This window comes from Rousettus aegyptiacus, unplaced genomic scaffold (genome assembly GCF_014176215.1).
Source record: "Rousettus aegyptiacus isolate mRouAeg1 unplaced genomic scaffold, mRouAeg1.p scaffold_m13_p_16, whole genome shotgun sequence".
Classification (NCBI taxonomy): domain Eukaryota; kingdom Metazoa; phylum Chordata; class Mammalia; order Chiroptera; family Pteropodidae; genus Rousettus; species Rousettus aegyptiacus.
In genome coordinates this window covers 19,665,026-19,676,410 of record NW_023416291.1, presented here as the reverse complement: position 1 = coordinate 19,676,410, position 11,385 = coordinate 19,665,026, and positions in this window count along the sequence as shown.

Sequence of the window (11,385 nt, the reverse complement as noted above, 5' to 3'; positions counted from 1 at the left end):
TTCCCCAAATAGGGGATCGACCCAAACAGAAAAGTTAAAAGATATGAAAACTATATATCTACATCTTTCCTAAATAACTTGAGAAATGAGTTGTTGTACAAGAACAAATCTATAAGGGGTTTTTTTGGTAGTATTTCCTAAGTGCACAAAGGACAAAGACTTCGTGTGCACAAATCGGCATACTGAAATTTATAGGGTTCAAAAGGATCCGTTTTCTATAATGGTGACCTCCATTCCTCATTGTCTATTCTCTTATCAAATGATAATTTGCTTGGATAGTTTACCTTTAGACTCTTGTCTGCTACCAGGTTTTCAATGTTCTTGACGAAGGTAGGGGATCGCCTTGAAAAGAAAATCCAGCCATAAGTAGGTATCCCTTGTGCAGTTATTGTATCTGGGTTACAGTGTGATTTTTGCCTATGAAACATAGTAATTTAGTAAAAATGTACTGACCATTGAGTTGTTTATTCAAGAATCTGTATTGAGTGCTTCCACATATGCCAGACACTGTTCTAAGTGGCAGAGGCACGGTGATCGCGCCCTCCTTCAGCTTACACTGCAGCATCAGGAATTGTGGTAAGTGCTGGAGATACAGAGGTGGATCCTGCCCTAAAGGAACTTGGGTAGAAAATGCAATGTTCAGTTAAGGTTGAGCTTAGGATCAGGGTAGAGGTGCTTACGAGGAGAGAACTTTCAGTGAGTTGTACTGGAATATCTTCAAGTAGGACAAAGCCTTAGAAATTAAGTATTTATCATCAGTTTTACCTATTGGCCAATTGACAAAGGTATTGTGCAATTACTACACTGAAGGTATTATTCTATAATCACAAATAAACCTATCATAAGGCCCACTGTTTTTATAATCAATAAAATTCCAAAATTCTCAAATTATAAAAAAGAATTCCCATTTAGCTCAGAAACAAATAGCGGTTGAACATAATATAGCAAAATATTCATAAAAGCATTTCACAATTGCCCAGAGAGTAATGCGGATAGGTAGATACTATTAAAAAAAAAAAAAAGTTCAATTAGTAAAGATAGCAAGTAATACAGATAGTGTTAGAAGAACAAATCGAATAATTTAACTGCCACTAGATGCCCAGTTCGGAATAATAATAATCTTTAATTTAGGCTAGAATAAAGAAAAATGAAACTAAAAACCACCTAAACCAGTAAAGTTGCTCCTTGCCCAGCAAAGCCAGGCCACCAGCATGAACTATTTTTGATGACATGAGAAGGCCAAGAAAATGTGGGAAGGACGTGCAGAGGGACAAAGTGGAGAAACTGACAACACAACAATAATCTTTAGAGACTTCAATACCCCACTTTTGATAATGGATAGAACAAATGGGCAGAAAATCAACAAGGAAATAGAAAATTTGAACAATACCATAAGCCAACTAGATCTAACAGACATCTATCTATGGAGCATTCCACCAAACAGCAGAATACACATAGTTCTCAAATTGCTGTAGAAATGGGCCATAGATGCTCCTGTACATGTTGCTTACTTTTTCACAGCAGGTAAGCAGCACTAGTTCAAAGCCAAACTCAAATTCTTACATATCCAATTGCTTTAAATATATCCTAAATAAGCATATTTTTCGCCATTTAGAGCCTGACTGCTCTGCATACCCTGCAAAACTGCACCCAATATCTGCTGGCCAGAGCTAAGATAGACCCTGTAGTCATCAAAGACCCAAACTGCTGCTGCTCTTCGGAGCTTTGACTCAGGGCCCACACCTTGCTGCAGAGTGCCATTACCTAGGCACATAAGCCCCTCCTCATCTCCCTCTTCCCTGAGAGTTCCCTGGCCCTCTTCTTCTTTTGGATACTGCCCTCTGTCCTTGGAAGGCCCCACTGTGATGGACATGCCCTCTCATCCACTCCTGTCCACATGCCACCAAATAAGCCTGTTGTGCAAAACTACCATCACATGCTCCTGTATTCCCTTCATCAGCCCCCAAATCTTTGAACTCATCACACTGGTGCACATGGAACATTCTTCAGAACAGACTATAATATATGTTAGGCCATATAACAAGCTTCAATATACGTAAAAGGACCAAAGTCCTGCAAAGTATGTTCTCCGACCACAATGGAATGAAATTACAAATAAATAACAGAAGAAAATTTGGGGAATTCGCAAACATATGAAAATGAAACAACACATTCCTAACTATGTTTAAAATATAGTTGAATGAAAATGAAAACAAAAACTCAATATACACAAAAGTATGGAATGCAACTAAAGAAATTCTCAGAGAAAATAACTATAAATACTTCCATTAAAAAAGAAGAAAGATCTCAAAATAACAACCTAAACTTCTACCTTAAACATACAAATAAAGAAGAGCAAACTAAGCCCAAAGCAGGCAGAAGCAAGAAAATTATATGGAGTACAGGAACAGTAAATAAAATTGAGAATAGAAAAAATAAAAGAGAAAATAAATGAAAATAAAAGTTGATCGTTTAAAGAAAATTGGCAAAAATGTAGCTAGAATGATCAAAATAAAAAGTGAGAAGACCAAAATTACTAAAATCAGGAATGAAGAAGGAATATTACCACCAACCTCAAAGAAGTAAAAAGGCTTACAAGGGAATACCATGAAAGATTTTACGCCAACAAATTAGATTATCTACACGAAACTGACAAATTCTAAGAAAGGCACAAAAATACCAAAATTGATCCAAGAGCAAATAGAAAATCTAAATAGACCTATAATAAGTAAAGAGATTAAATTATTAATAACAATTTTTTAAAAAGTTTCCCAAAAAGAAAGGCTCAGGCCAAGATGGTGAATTCTAACACACATTTAAGGAAGAGCCATTCACAAACCTGTCCAAAAAATAGAAGAGGAGAAACACTTCTCAACTCATACTATGAGGCCAACATTATTTTAATACCACAACCAGAAAAAGAAATCCCAAGAGAAGACAAAGGGCCCAAATTCCTTATGAATGTATATGCACAAAGCCTCAATAATCCAGCAGCATATTAAAAGGATTATGTACCATGACCAAGTGGGGCTCATCCCAGAAAAGCTAGCTTGGTTTAACATATGAAAATGAATCACTGTAATATATGATATTAATAGAATAAAGAACAAAGTAATATACTACATTAATAGTATAAAGAATAAAAACCACATGATCATATCAATAGATGCAGAAAAACACTTGACAAAGTCCAACACACTTTCAAGATAAAAGCACTCAGTAAACTAGAAATAAAAGGGAACTTCCTCAACCTGATAAAGCCATCTACATAAACTCCATAGTTAACATCTTAATAGTGAAAAACTGAATGCTTTCCCTTTAAGATCAGTAAAAAATAAGTAATATTCAATCTCTCCGCTCTTATCCAACACATTATTGAAAGTTCTTATCCAACATATTACTGAAAAGGAAAGAAAGAAGGAAGGGAAGGAGGGAGGGAGGGAAGAAAAGAAGAAAAAAGGATGGGCGAGGGGAAGAGGGAAGGAGGAAAGGAGAGAAGAAGGGAGCAGGGAGAGAGAGACAGAGAGAGGGGGAGGAAGGAAGGAAGGAAAGACGAATGAGCGGACAGAAGGAAGAAAGAATCCAAATCAGTAAAGAGGAAGTAAAACTACTAGCTCTATTCACAGATGAGATGATCTTGTATATAAAAAATACTAAGGAATACATTAAAAATCTATTAGAACTAATAAATGACTTCTGCAAGGCTACAGGATATAAGATCAACATACACAAATTGATTGTATTTCTATACTCTAGCATTGAACAATCTAAAAATGAAGTTAAAAAAACAACTTCACTTACCATAGCGTTAAAAAAAATTAAAAACTTAGGTATGGAATAAATTTAACAAATGAAGTACAAGTTTATACATTGATAATTTAAAAACATTATCGAAAGAAATTAAAAAACTAAGTACATGAAAAGACATCTCATGTTCATGAATCAGAAGACTTAATATTATTAATATGAAAATATTCCCTCAATTGGTCTACAGAGTCAAAACAATCCTGTATCACTATTCTAGCTGCCTTTTTGCAGAAATTAACAAGCTGATGATAAAAATCTCACGATAATGCAAGGGACCAGGAATAGCTAAAACCATCTTGGAAAAGAAGAACGAAGTTGGAAGATCACACTTCTCAATTTCAAAACTTAACACAGAGCTGCAGTAATCAAGACAATGTGGTGCTGGCATAAGGATCGGCATGCAGAGCAAAAGAATAGAATTGAGTCCAGAAATAAACCATTAAGTTTATGATCAATTAATTTTTGACAAGGGTGCCAAGACAATAATTCAATGGGAAAAAACTTTTTTCGACAAATGGTGCCAGGACAACTGGATATCCACATGCAGAAGAATGAAGTTGGACCTCTATTTCACACAATATATAAAAATTAACTCAAAGTGGATCAAAGCTCTAAATATAAGAACTAAAACTATGAAACTGTTAGAAGAAAGCATAGGAATAAATCTCCACAATCTGGTATTAGGCAATGATTTCTTAGTTATGACACCAAAAGCATCTGTACAAAAGAAAAAATGAATTTAAACTCTTGTACTTCAAGGCACATCATCAAAAAAATTAAAAGAAGACCTATAGAATGAGAGATAATAATTGCAAATCATATATCTAATAAAGAACTTGTATCCAGCATATATAAAGAAGTCTTAAAACTCAACAGTGAAAAGACTAATGACCCACTTTGGAAATGAGCAAAGACTCTAGACATTTCTCCAATGAAGATATACAAAATGGCCAATAATTACATGAAAAGGTGGTTGGCATTATTAGTCATTAGGAAAATGCAAATCAAAATATCATATAATAACAACTGTTGGTGAGAATGCGAAGAAATCAGAACCCTTGTACGTTGCTGGTAGGATGTAAAATGGTATGGCTAATTTGAAAACAGTTTGGCAGTTCCCCAAAATCTTAAACATAGTGTTACCATATGACCAAGAAGGTGTACTACTAGATATATACTCAAGAGACTTGAGAACATATATCCACCAAAAAACACTCGTATATGAATTTGCATAGCAGCATTACTCATAATAGCCAAAAAGTGGAAACAACCCAAAAATCCATCAATTGATGAGTAGATAGAAAAAATGTGGTATAACTATATAACAAAATTTTATTTGGTCATAAAAAGAAATGATGTACTGATAAATGCTACAACGTGGATGAACCTTGAAAACATTATGCTAAGTGAAAGAAACCAGACACGAAGGCCACATATTGCATGATTTCATTGATATGAAACATCCAGAAAATCTATATAGACAGAAAGTAGATTAGTGGTTGCTAGGGGATGGAGAAAGGAGGAAAGAGGTAGTGAGTACTAATAAATATGAGTTTTCTTTTTGGGGTGATGAAAATGTTCTGGAATTAAATAGTGGTGACGGTTGCATTGTTTTGTGAATGTACTAAAAACCACTGAATTATACACTTCTAAAAGGGTGAATTGCATGGTATGTGAATTATATCTCAAGTCTGTCATTGAAATAAAACAGTCAGATGTCTCAAGGCTTAAGGTTACGCAGTGAGTCTGTTATAACAGAGACTTGTAAACAAACGTGTTTGATTCTAAATCCTATTGTCTTAACTATCAACCAAATACTTCTACCTCCTTCTTCCCTCACATTACAGACTTTCAGGACAATGTTCTTTACTCCTACTGAGTTCACCAGTGTCAAACACCAAGTCTCTATCGCTGTCCCTAACTTTTCTCCTGAGCTTTGGTTAGTCTCTGTGACATGACCTAGAAATGCCTCAAAATCAACATGCATTAAAACCAGTTTCAACTTCACCTTTTACGACCTTATCTTCCTTTTATGAATAGCTGTTATTGGTAGTTGTTCCTCATTGGCTGGTGTCCTTTCAATTTCTCAGGCCATTTAGAAAGCAAAGATAATTAACACCCCAAGTCCAGCAAATAATCAAGGTTTTAATGCTCGGGTTACCATCTCTGACCATTTTCTTCGGTGATTCTTCACCCAGGTGACGAGATTTTTCATTGTCATTCCACTATTATCAAGACCTTAAATATATACTTAGAATATGGACACAAGAGCAATGAAGGGGGGAAAATAGAGAACCTCTCCAAAAGACGCTAGTGAGCCAGCAACGGAGGGAGGCCCTGACTCAAGTCTTGCCGCGAACTGACAACGCACATGCTCTTCTCCACATTCACAACAGGATAAACCTTCCTATGCGTTGTTCACTTAAAGTCATCCCCAAGACTAAGACCACTTTGACATATATACACAGGATGTGGAAAATCTTAAACTAGTGGTGTCTAACTAGCAGCGTCCCTAAATTATCCACTAACTATCACATCCAGGACAGCTTCTAAAACATTCCTTCATCGAAAACCCAGTAAAATGTGTTTACTATAAAACCTAAACATGCATAAGTAATTTTATGCCAAGATATTAGTTATTTAAAAATAGTCGTAATTTGACACGCCCAGCACAAAATTTTATTTATAACCATTTAGTCACTTAGACTAATGAAAATCCTTCCCAAAGTAAAGGCGCAATTAACAAGAAACAACGCAAAACGCTGGTATTTCATTTGTGTGATCATCTGAAATAATGTAAATGTGTTTTATTTCCATGTGTGCACTCATCCAACTATTATATGATGTGCTAGGATTACTGCACTTATAGAATAAATTAGAAAAGCAACCATTTCTCCAGCACTCACGCAAGCCACATATTTTTAGAATTATGTGGCTAAATACCAAAACGTATGTTCCTTTGATACAAGGATAAAAGAGATAACAGGTAGAATGAAACAGACTCGGGCCTCACCCTTGACACCACTTTCTTTCCCCCAGCCACGTCTCAACAGCTCTAAGTGATGGCAAAAGTATGTCCCTGGCCCGATAACAGTACCGAATTATAAAACAAGAAGTAGCATATGCACATTCTGGGCTGCATGGAAGAATGTTAACGGCACAGTTTAGGCCTCTTATTTTAAGTCCACAAGGATGTGCAGAGTTCTTTACAGTCCTGTTCTTGGTGGCCACAGGGACAAGAGCCCCGGCTCCTTCCTGGAGAAGTTCTGCAGGCGACGGGCCAAGGAAAACGGCCTGTCCTCACTCTCCTTTCACAAGGCAGTGAGAAGCCCAAGGCAGAAGCACGATGACCTAGAGATGTGACCGCACCACTGATTCAATTTGGGTCCAGGCCAGGCATTGTGCTAGATGCAGTGGCGGAATAAAGATGACTGGAATTGGGTCTCTCTGCTTTTCAAGTGTGTGCAGTTGGTGGCTGACAGAAACATATGTGGCAGCACCGTGAACACAGAGCAGTCTGGAATAGAGGCAAATGCAAAAGGCCGTGAGAGCATGAGGTTGAGAGGGACGTATTCCCACTGGGGATCTGGGAAAGCCTGGTGAGGGAACAGGGTTGGTCAGGCCCTTGGATGGGAAGTTAAATTAGGAGAGAAGAGGGTCTTCTCAGCACAGGGGAAGGCCCAGCGTCCTTATTGGTCCTTAATTGTAAAGGAGGATAATAGTACAGCTAATTCATCGGGTGGTTTTGAGGATTGAATATATGTAAAGTACCTGGCATTAGTAAGCACTATAAAAAGTTATAGCTATTGCCATGGGTAAGGCCAGAAGTACAAACTAGAAGGCTTTGCACTCCAGGAAAAAATAACTGTGCCGTCTTGTCGCTTCCATAACCGATCTTGTTTTAAGCCCTCAAATAGGACAAATATCTAAAGCCAAGAGGAAATAGAAATGTTAGTGTTTTTCTTTCATGAGAATGTGACTTTTGTAGAACAGAGGTGTGATATGATCTTCAAAATTAACCTGAGGTCTAGCAATTACGGTGGCAAATCCTTAGCCTTAACTAGAAATGACAAATACAACTTCACAGGAGGCGCGGTTTTGGAGCAAAGCAGTGGGCACCCCACACGACCCAGGGCTGAGGCAGCTGGTGGAGCAGCAGTAGTTGCTACGCAATTTTAGATAAAACAATTGACCTCTTCTAACTGAAATATATATCTTCATCTGTAAAATGTAGCCAGTGATATCTGTCGCTGCGGGTCATTTTGAAAATTACATGACATCAGACACAGAAAGTACTTAGCCTGGTGCCTGGCATTGTACGTATTTGATGAGTATTAACTCTTTTTATGGTTAGGACAGTAAAGACTGGGACAGGCTGTCTAGCTTCTAACTTAGTAAAGATGAGACTTCTTAGAGGAGGCCTGGGGAAAGGAAATAAAGGGGGGAGGGGGAGAAGGAGCCCCATGGAGAATTCAAATGTGGTTTTCCTGCGGGCTGGCAGGGCCCCTGCACTCAATAAATTAGAATGGCCCTAGCTGAACTTCCAGGCTTGAAAGTTTTTAAAAGCTTTTCTTCTTTTTCAGGATCAATTGTTCAATAGAACTGTAAAGTCTGCCCTCAGAAGAGGCTCAGTCCTGAAACAAACCTGCAGGGATAACCCATGAAAAGCTGGAATGTGCCATCTCTCTATTGAGAGCAGGAAGCCCCATCCATGCTGGGGTCTGATGGCTGCTGCCTCCTCTATTCCAGAAACCCAGAGAACCTGAAAGCTGAGCTCCAGCTAACATTATTTAAATGAACTGGCTGTTGCAGGAACCTTAAACCACACGTCATTGGGTTGTGGGGCTGCTCTGGGCCAAGAGACATTAATACAGAGTCCCCAGCTCACAAACGATTGTGTTCCAAACGTGCATTTGGAAAGCTGTGGTTTGAAAGGCAGAATTCACTTTCCCAAAGAGACGATGTTATAAATGGTGATTAGGGACACAATCCAGCTCACAAAGCTCCATGTAACCATAATAGAGCTAAACACTGTACTTTTAGCCAAAAAAAAAAAAGCAGAGGTCAATAATGTTACAAATGGGATAAACAAAGTTGAGTATCTTTCATATGTCTTGAGTACTAGTTCTTAAGCCAAACCAGATTTAATTAAATGAGGATGAAAAGGTCTATCCAGTGAGGCTGAGGGGCCAGGGGAAAGTAGAGGCAGGAACCTGGCAGTTGAGAATCAGACCAGCTTTGCATGACTTCTGTCAGGGCGGAGAGGCTGGTGTCTGTGCCTGAAGGCCAACCAAGCACCCAGGGGAGGCTGGGGGAGGGGAAGGGGGTAGACTCAAAGGGAGTTAGCCTAATTATCTCTGTGCGGCCATTTCACCGGCCAAGGTAGGACCTGGCTTCTGCGTTCTCCCGGTGTAGAAATCATTCCCCACATTAATCAGTCTGCCCCTGACCTCAAGAATCACTGAAGTGCACAACTTTTGGTGCCTCTTTCACACTGATTCTGAGATTACACAAGCTCTTGGATACTCACATTGCCGAGATGGTTTGAATTAGGCATCCTCACCCCCCATTTAGACTGAATCAGCTACTACCAGCCCTTTCCCAGAAGAAAGGCCCACCAGTGGTCTAGGCTCTCCCCTGCCATCCTACCCCACGTGACCAGCACTGCACCTGGTTGAAGACATTCGTAATCAGCCACTTTAGCTGTAATGCTAAGGATTAAATACATATTTTATTCATAACTATTAACAGAATGTGAGAAAAGAGGAAGGAAAATGAAAAAGAAAGTTACTTTAAAAAGATCACTTGTAAAGCAATAGAGGGGACTTCTGCAAGACCTAACCATTGGGTGGGCACCATCAGCCCAAGGAAGTTTGGCCATCTTCAAAAAGACAGTACTGAAAAGGGGAAAATTCATGAGGGACAATCAGGTTGTGGGTAGGAAGCTACTTTGCAATAAGTAATTTAACATATCCGAGACAAGCCTGTGGAGTATGCACTCTAGATTAACTCACATATGTGTAAATGCAATAATTAATCATCTTAAAATTACCAAAGTCTCAGAAGTTTATTCAAATTGGTTTACATCCCTTGCCCGTCTTCTATTGGTTTATACTCTTTTAAAATTAATTCCTAACAGTTCTGTTTTTTTCCTGAGAATTGATCCTTGACAACTAGATATTTGCAAATATGTTCTTTTTGTCCATGGCTTGCTTCTTTTTAATGGTAAATTTTTGTCGTACAGAAATTTAAAATTTTCACATTAACCAATTTATCTTTTACTTCATGATTTGTTCCTTTTGAGTCTTGTTTAATATATTTTTTACTATCTTGAGATGATAAAGGTATTCTTTTAAATTGTCTTATTAAAGTTTTGCTTTTAAAATTACCCATTTGTCTTGGTATGGCATAATTTTTTTTTTTTCAGATGGATAAGCCAACTACTCCCTAGTCCATCCTTTTCTCTCTTAAAATGATTTTCTCGCGAGTGCATGTGACCATTTGGCATCTTTCCTTTCTGTTCCATGCGTCTGTTTCTCTATTCCTGCACCAAATCCCATACTTAATTGTCTCGCTATTCTTGACTCCACTTTGTTTTCCAGACACCTCTAGGACATTAGTTCATTTCTTCCATTTGGTCATTACAATCACCTCAGGGATCTAGACCAGATGACAGGAGGAGGCAGAGACTACTGCTAACAGGAATACAGTTCATCTCTTCCAGGATTTATGACAAAGACACCTGCCAACCATCTGATTCGGGAAACAAACTTGCTAATTAATTAACTGCGGTTGGGTGAACTACTCCAGAAAGCAGTGGTCGACCTACTGGGAAATGAGATACTGGTTCTGGCCATCTGAAATGTGGTCACAAAAAGAACCAGGTATGAGAGAAAACTAGAGTAGAATAAATCCATCACTACTGGTTGGGGGGAATTGGACTTTTTCTGTTTTATTCTCTTGTAATTGCTGAGCTGAAGCCAGAAGGAAGACGACTCTTTCGTGTTTACATGTGTTTCCAGTGAAATATGTGGACATTTCTGGAGTCAGTCAACCAGGGAGGAGTCTTATATCAGGGAGCCAGAACTTATAAAATAATCATGGACCAGAATTTTATAGGAAAAGGAAATTCTGGGTCTTTTTTGGAGAGGGGAGGGGGGCTGACAAAAGAATCTAGAAAAAATCTGAGGACATCTTGAGCTAGAGAGAAAGAATGGTCTTTGCCACACGGAGACAGGCCAGAAGCTGGCGACACATCCTAATTAACTCATTATCTTTGTTCCCCCAAATCTGTTGCTCTTTCGATATCCCCAGTCTCAGGAATGGCAGCACCCTCTGCCCACACGCCAAGCTGCTCCACTTGAAGATCAGTTAAGTCTCATAGATTCTATCACCTCAATCACTAGGCTCCACCGACATCTCTCCATCTCCCCTCCACCCCATCCCTGCATATAATCACGTGCACCACCAAGGCCCCTGCCATCTTTAGCTAGAACTACAGCAAAGCTCCCTAACTGGTCGCCCTGTCTTGGGTCACGGTTGAGCCTCCCTTAAGGTAAATCTAGTAATATCATTTCC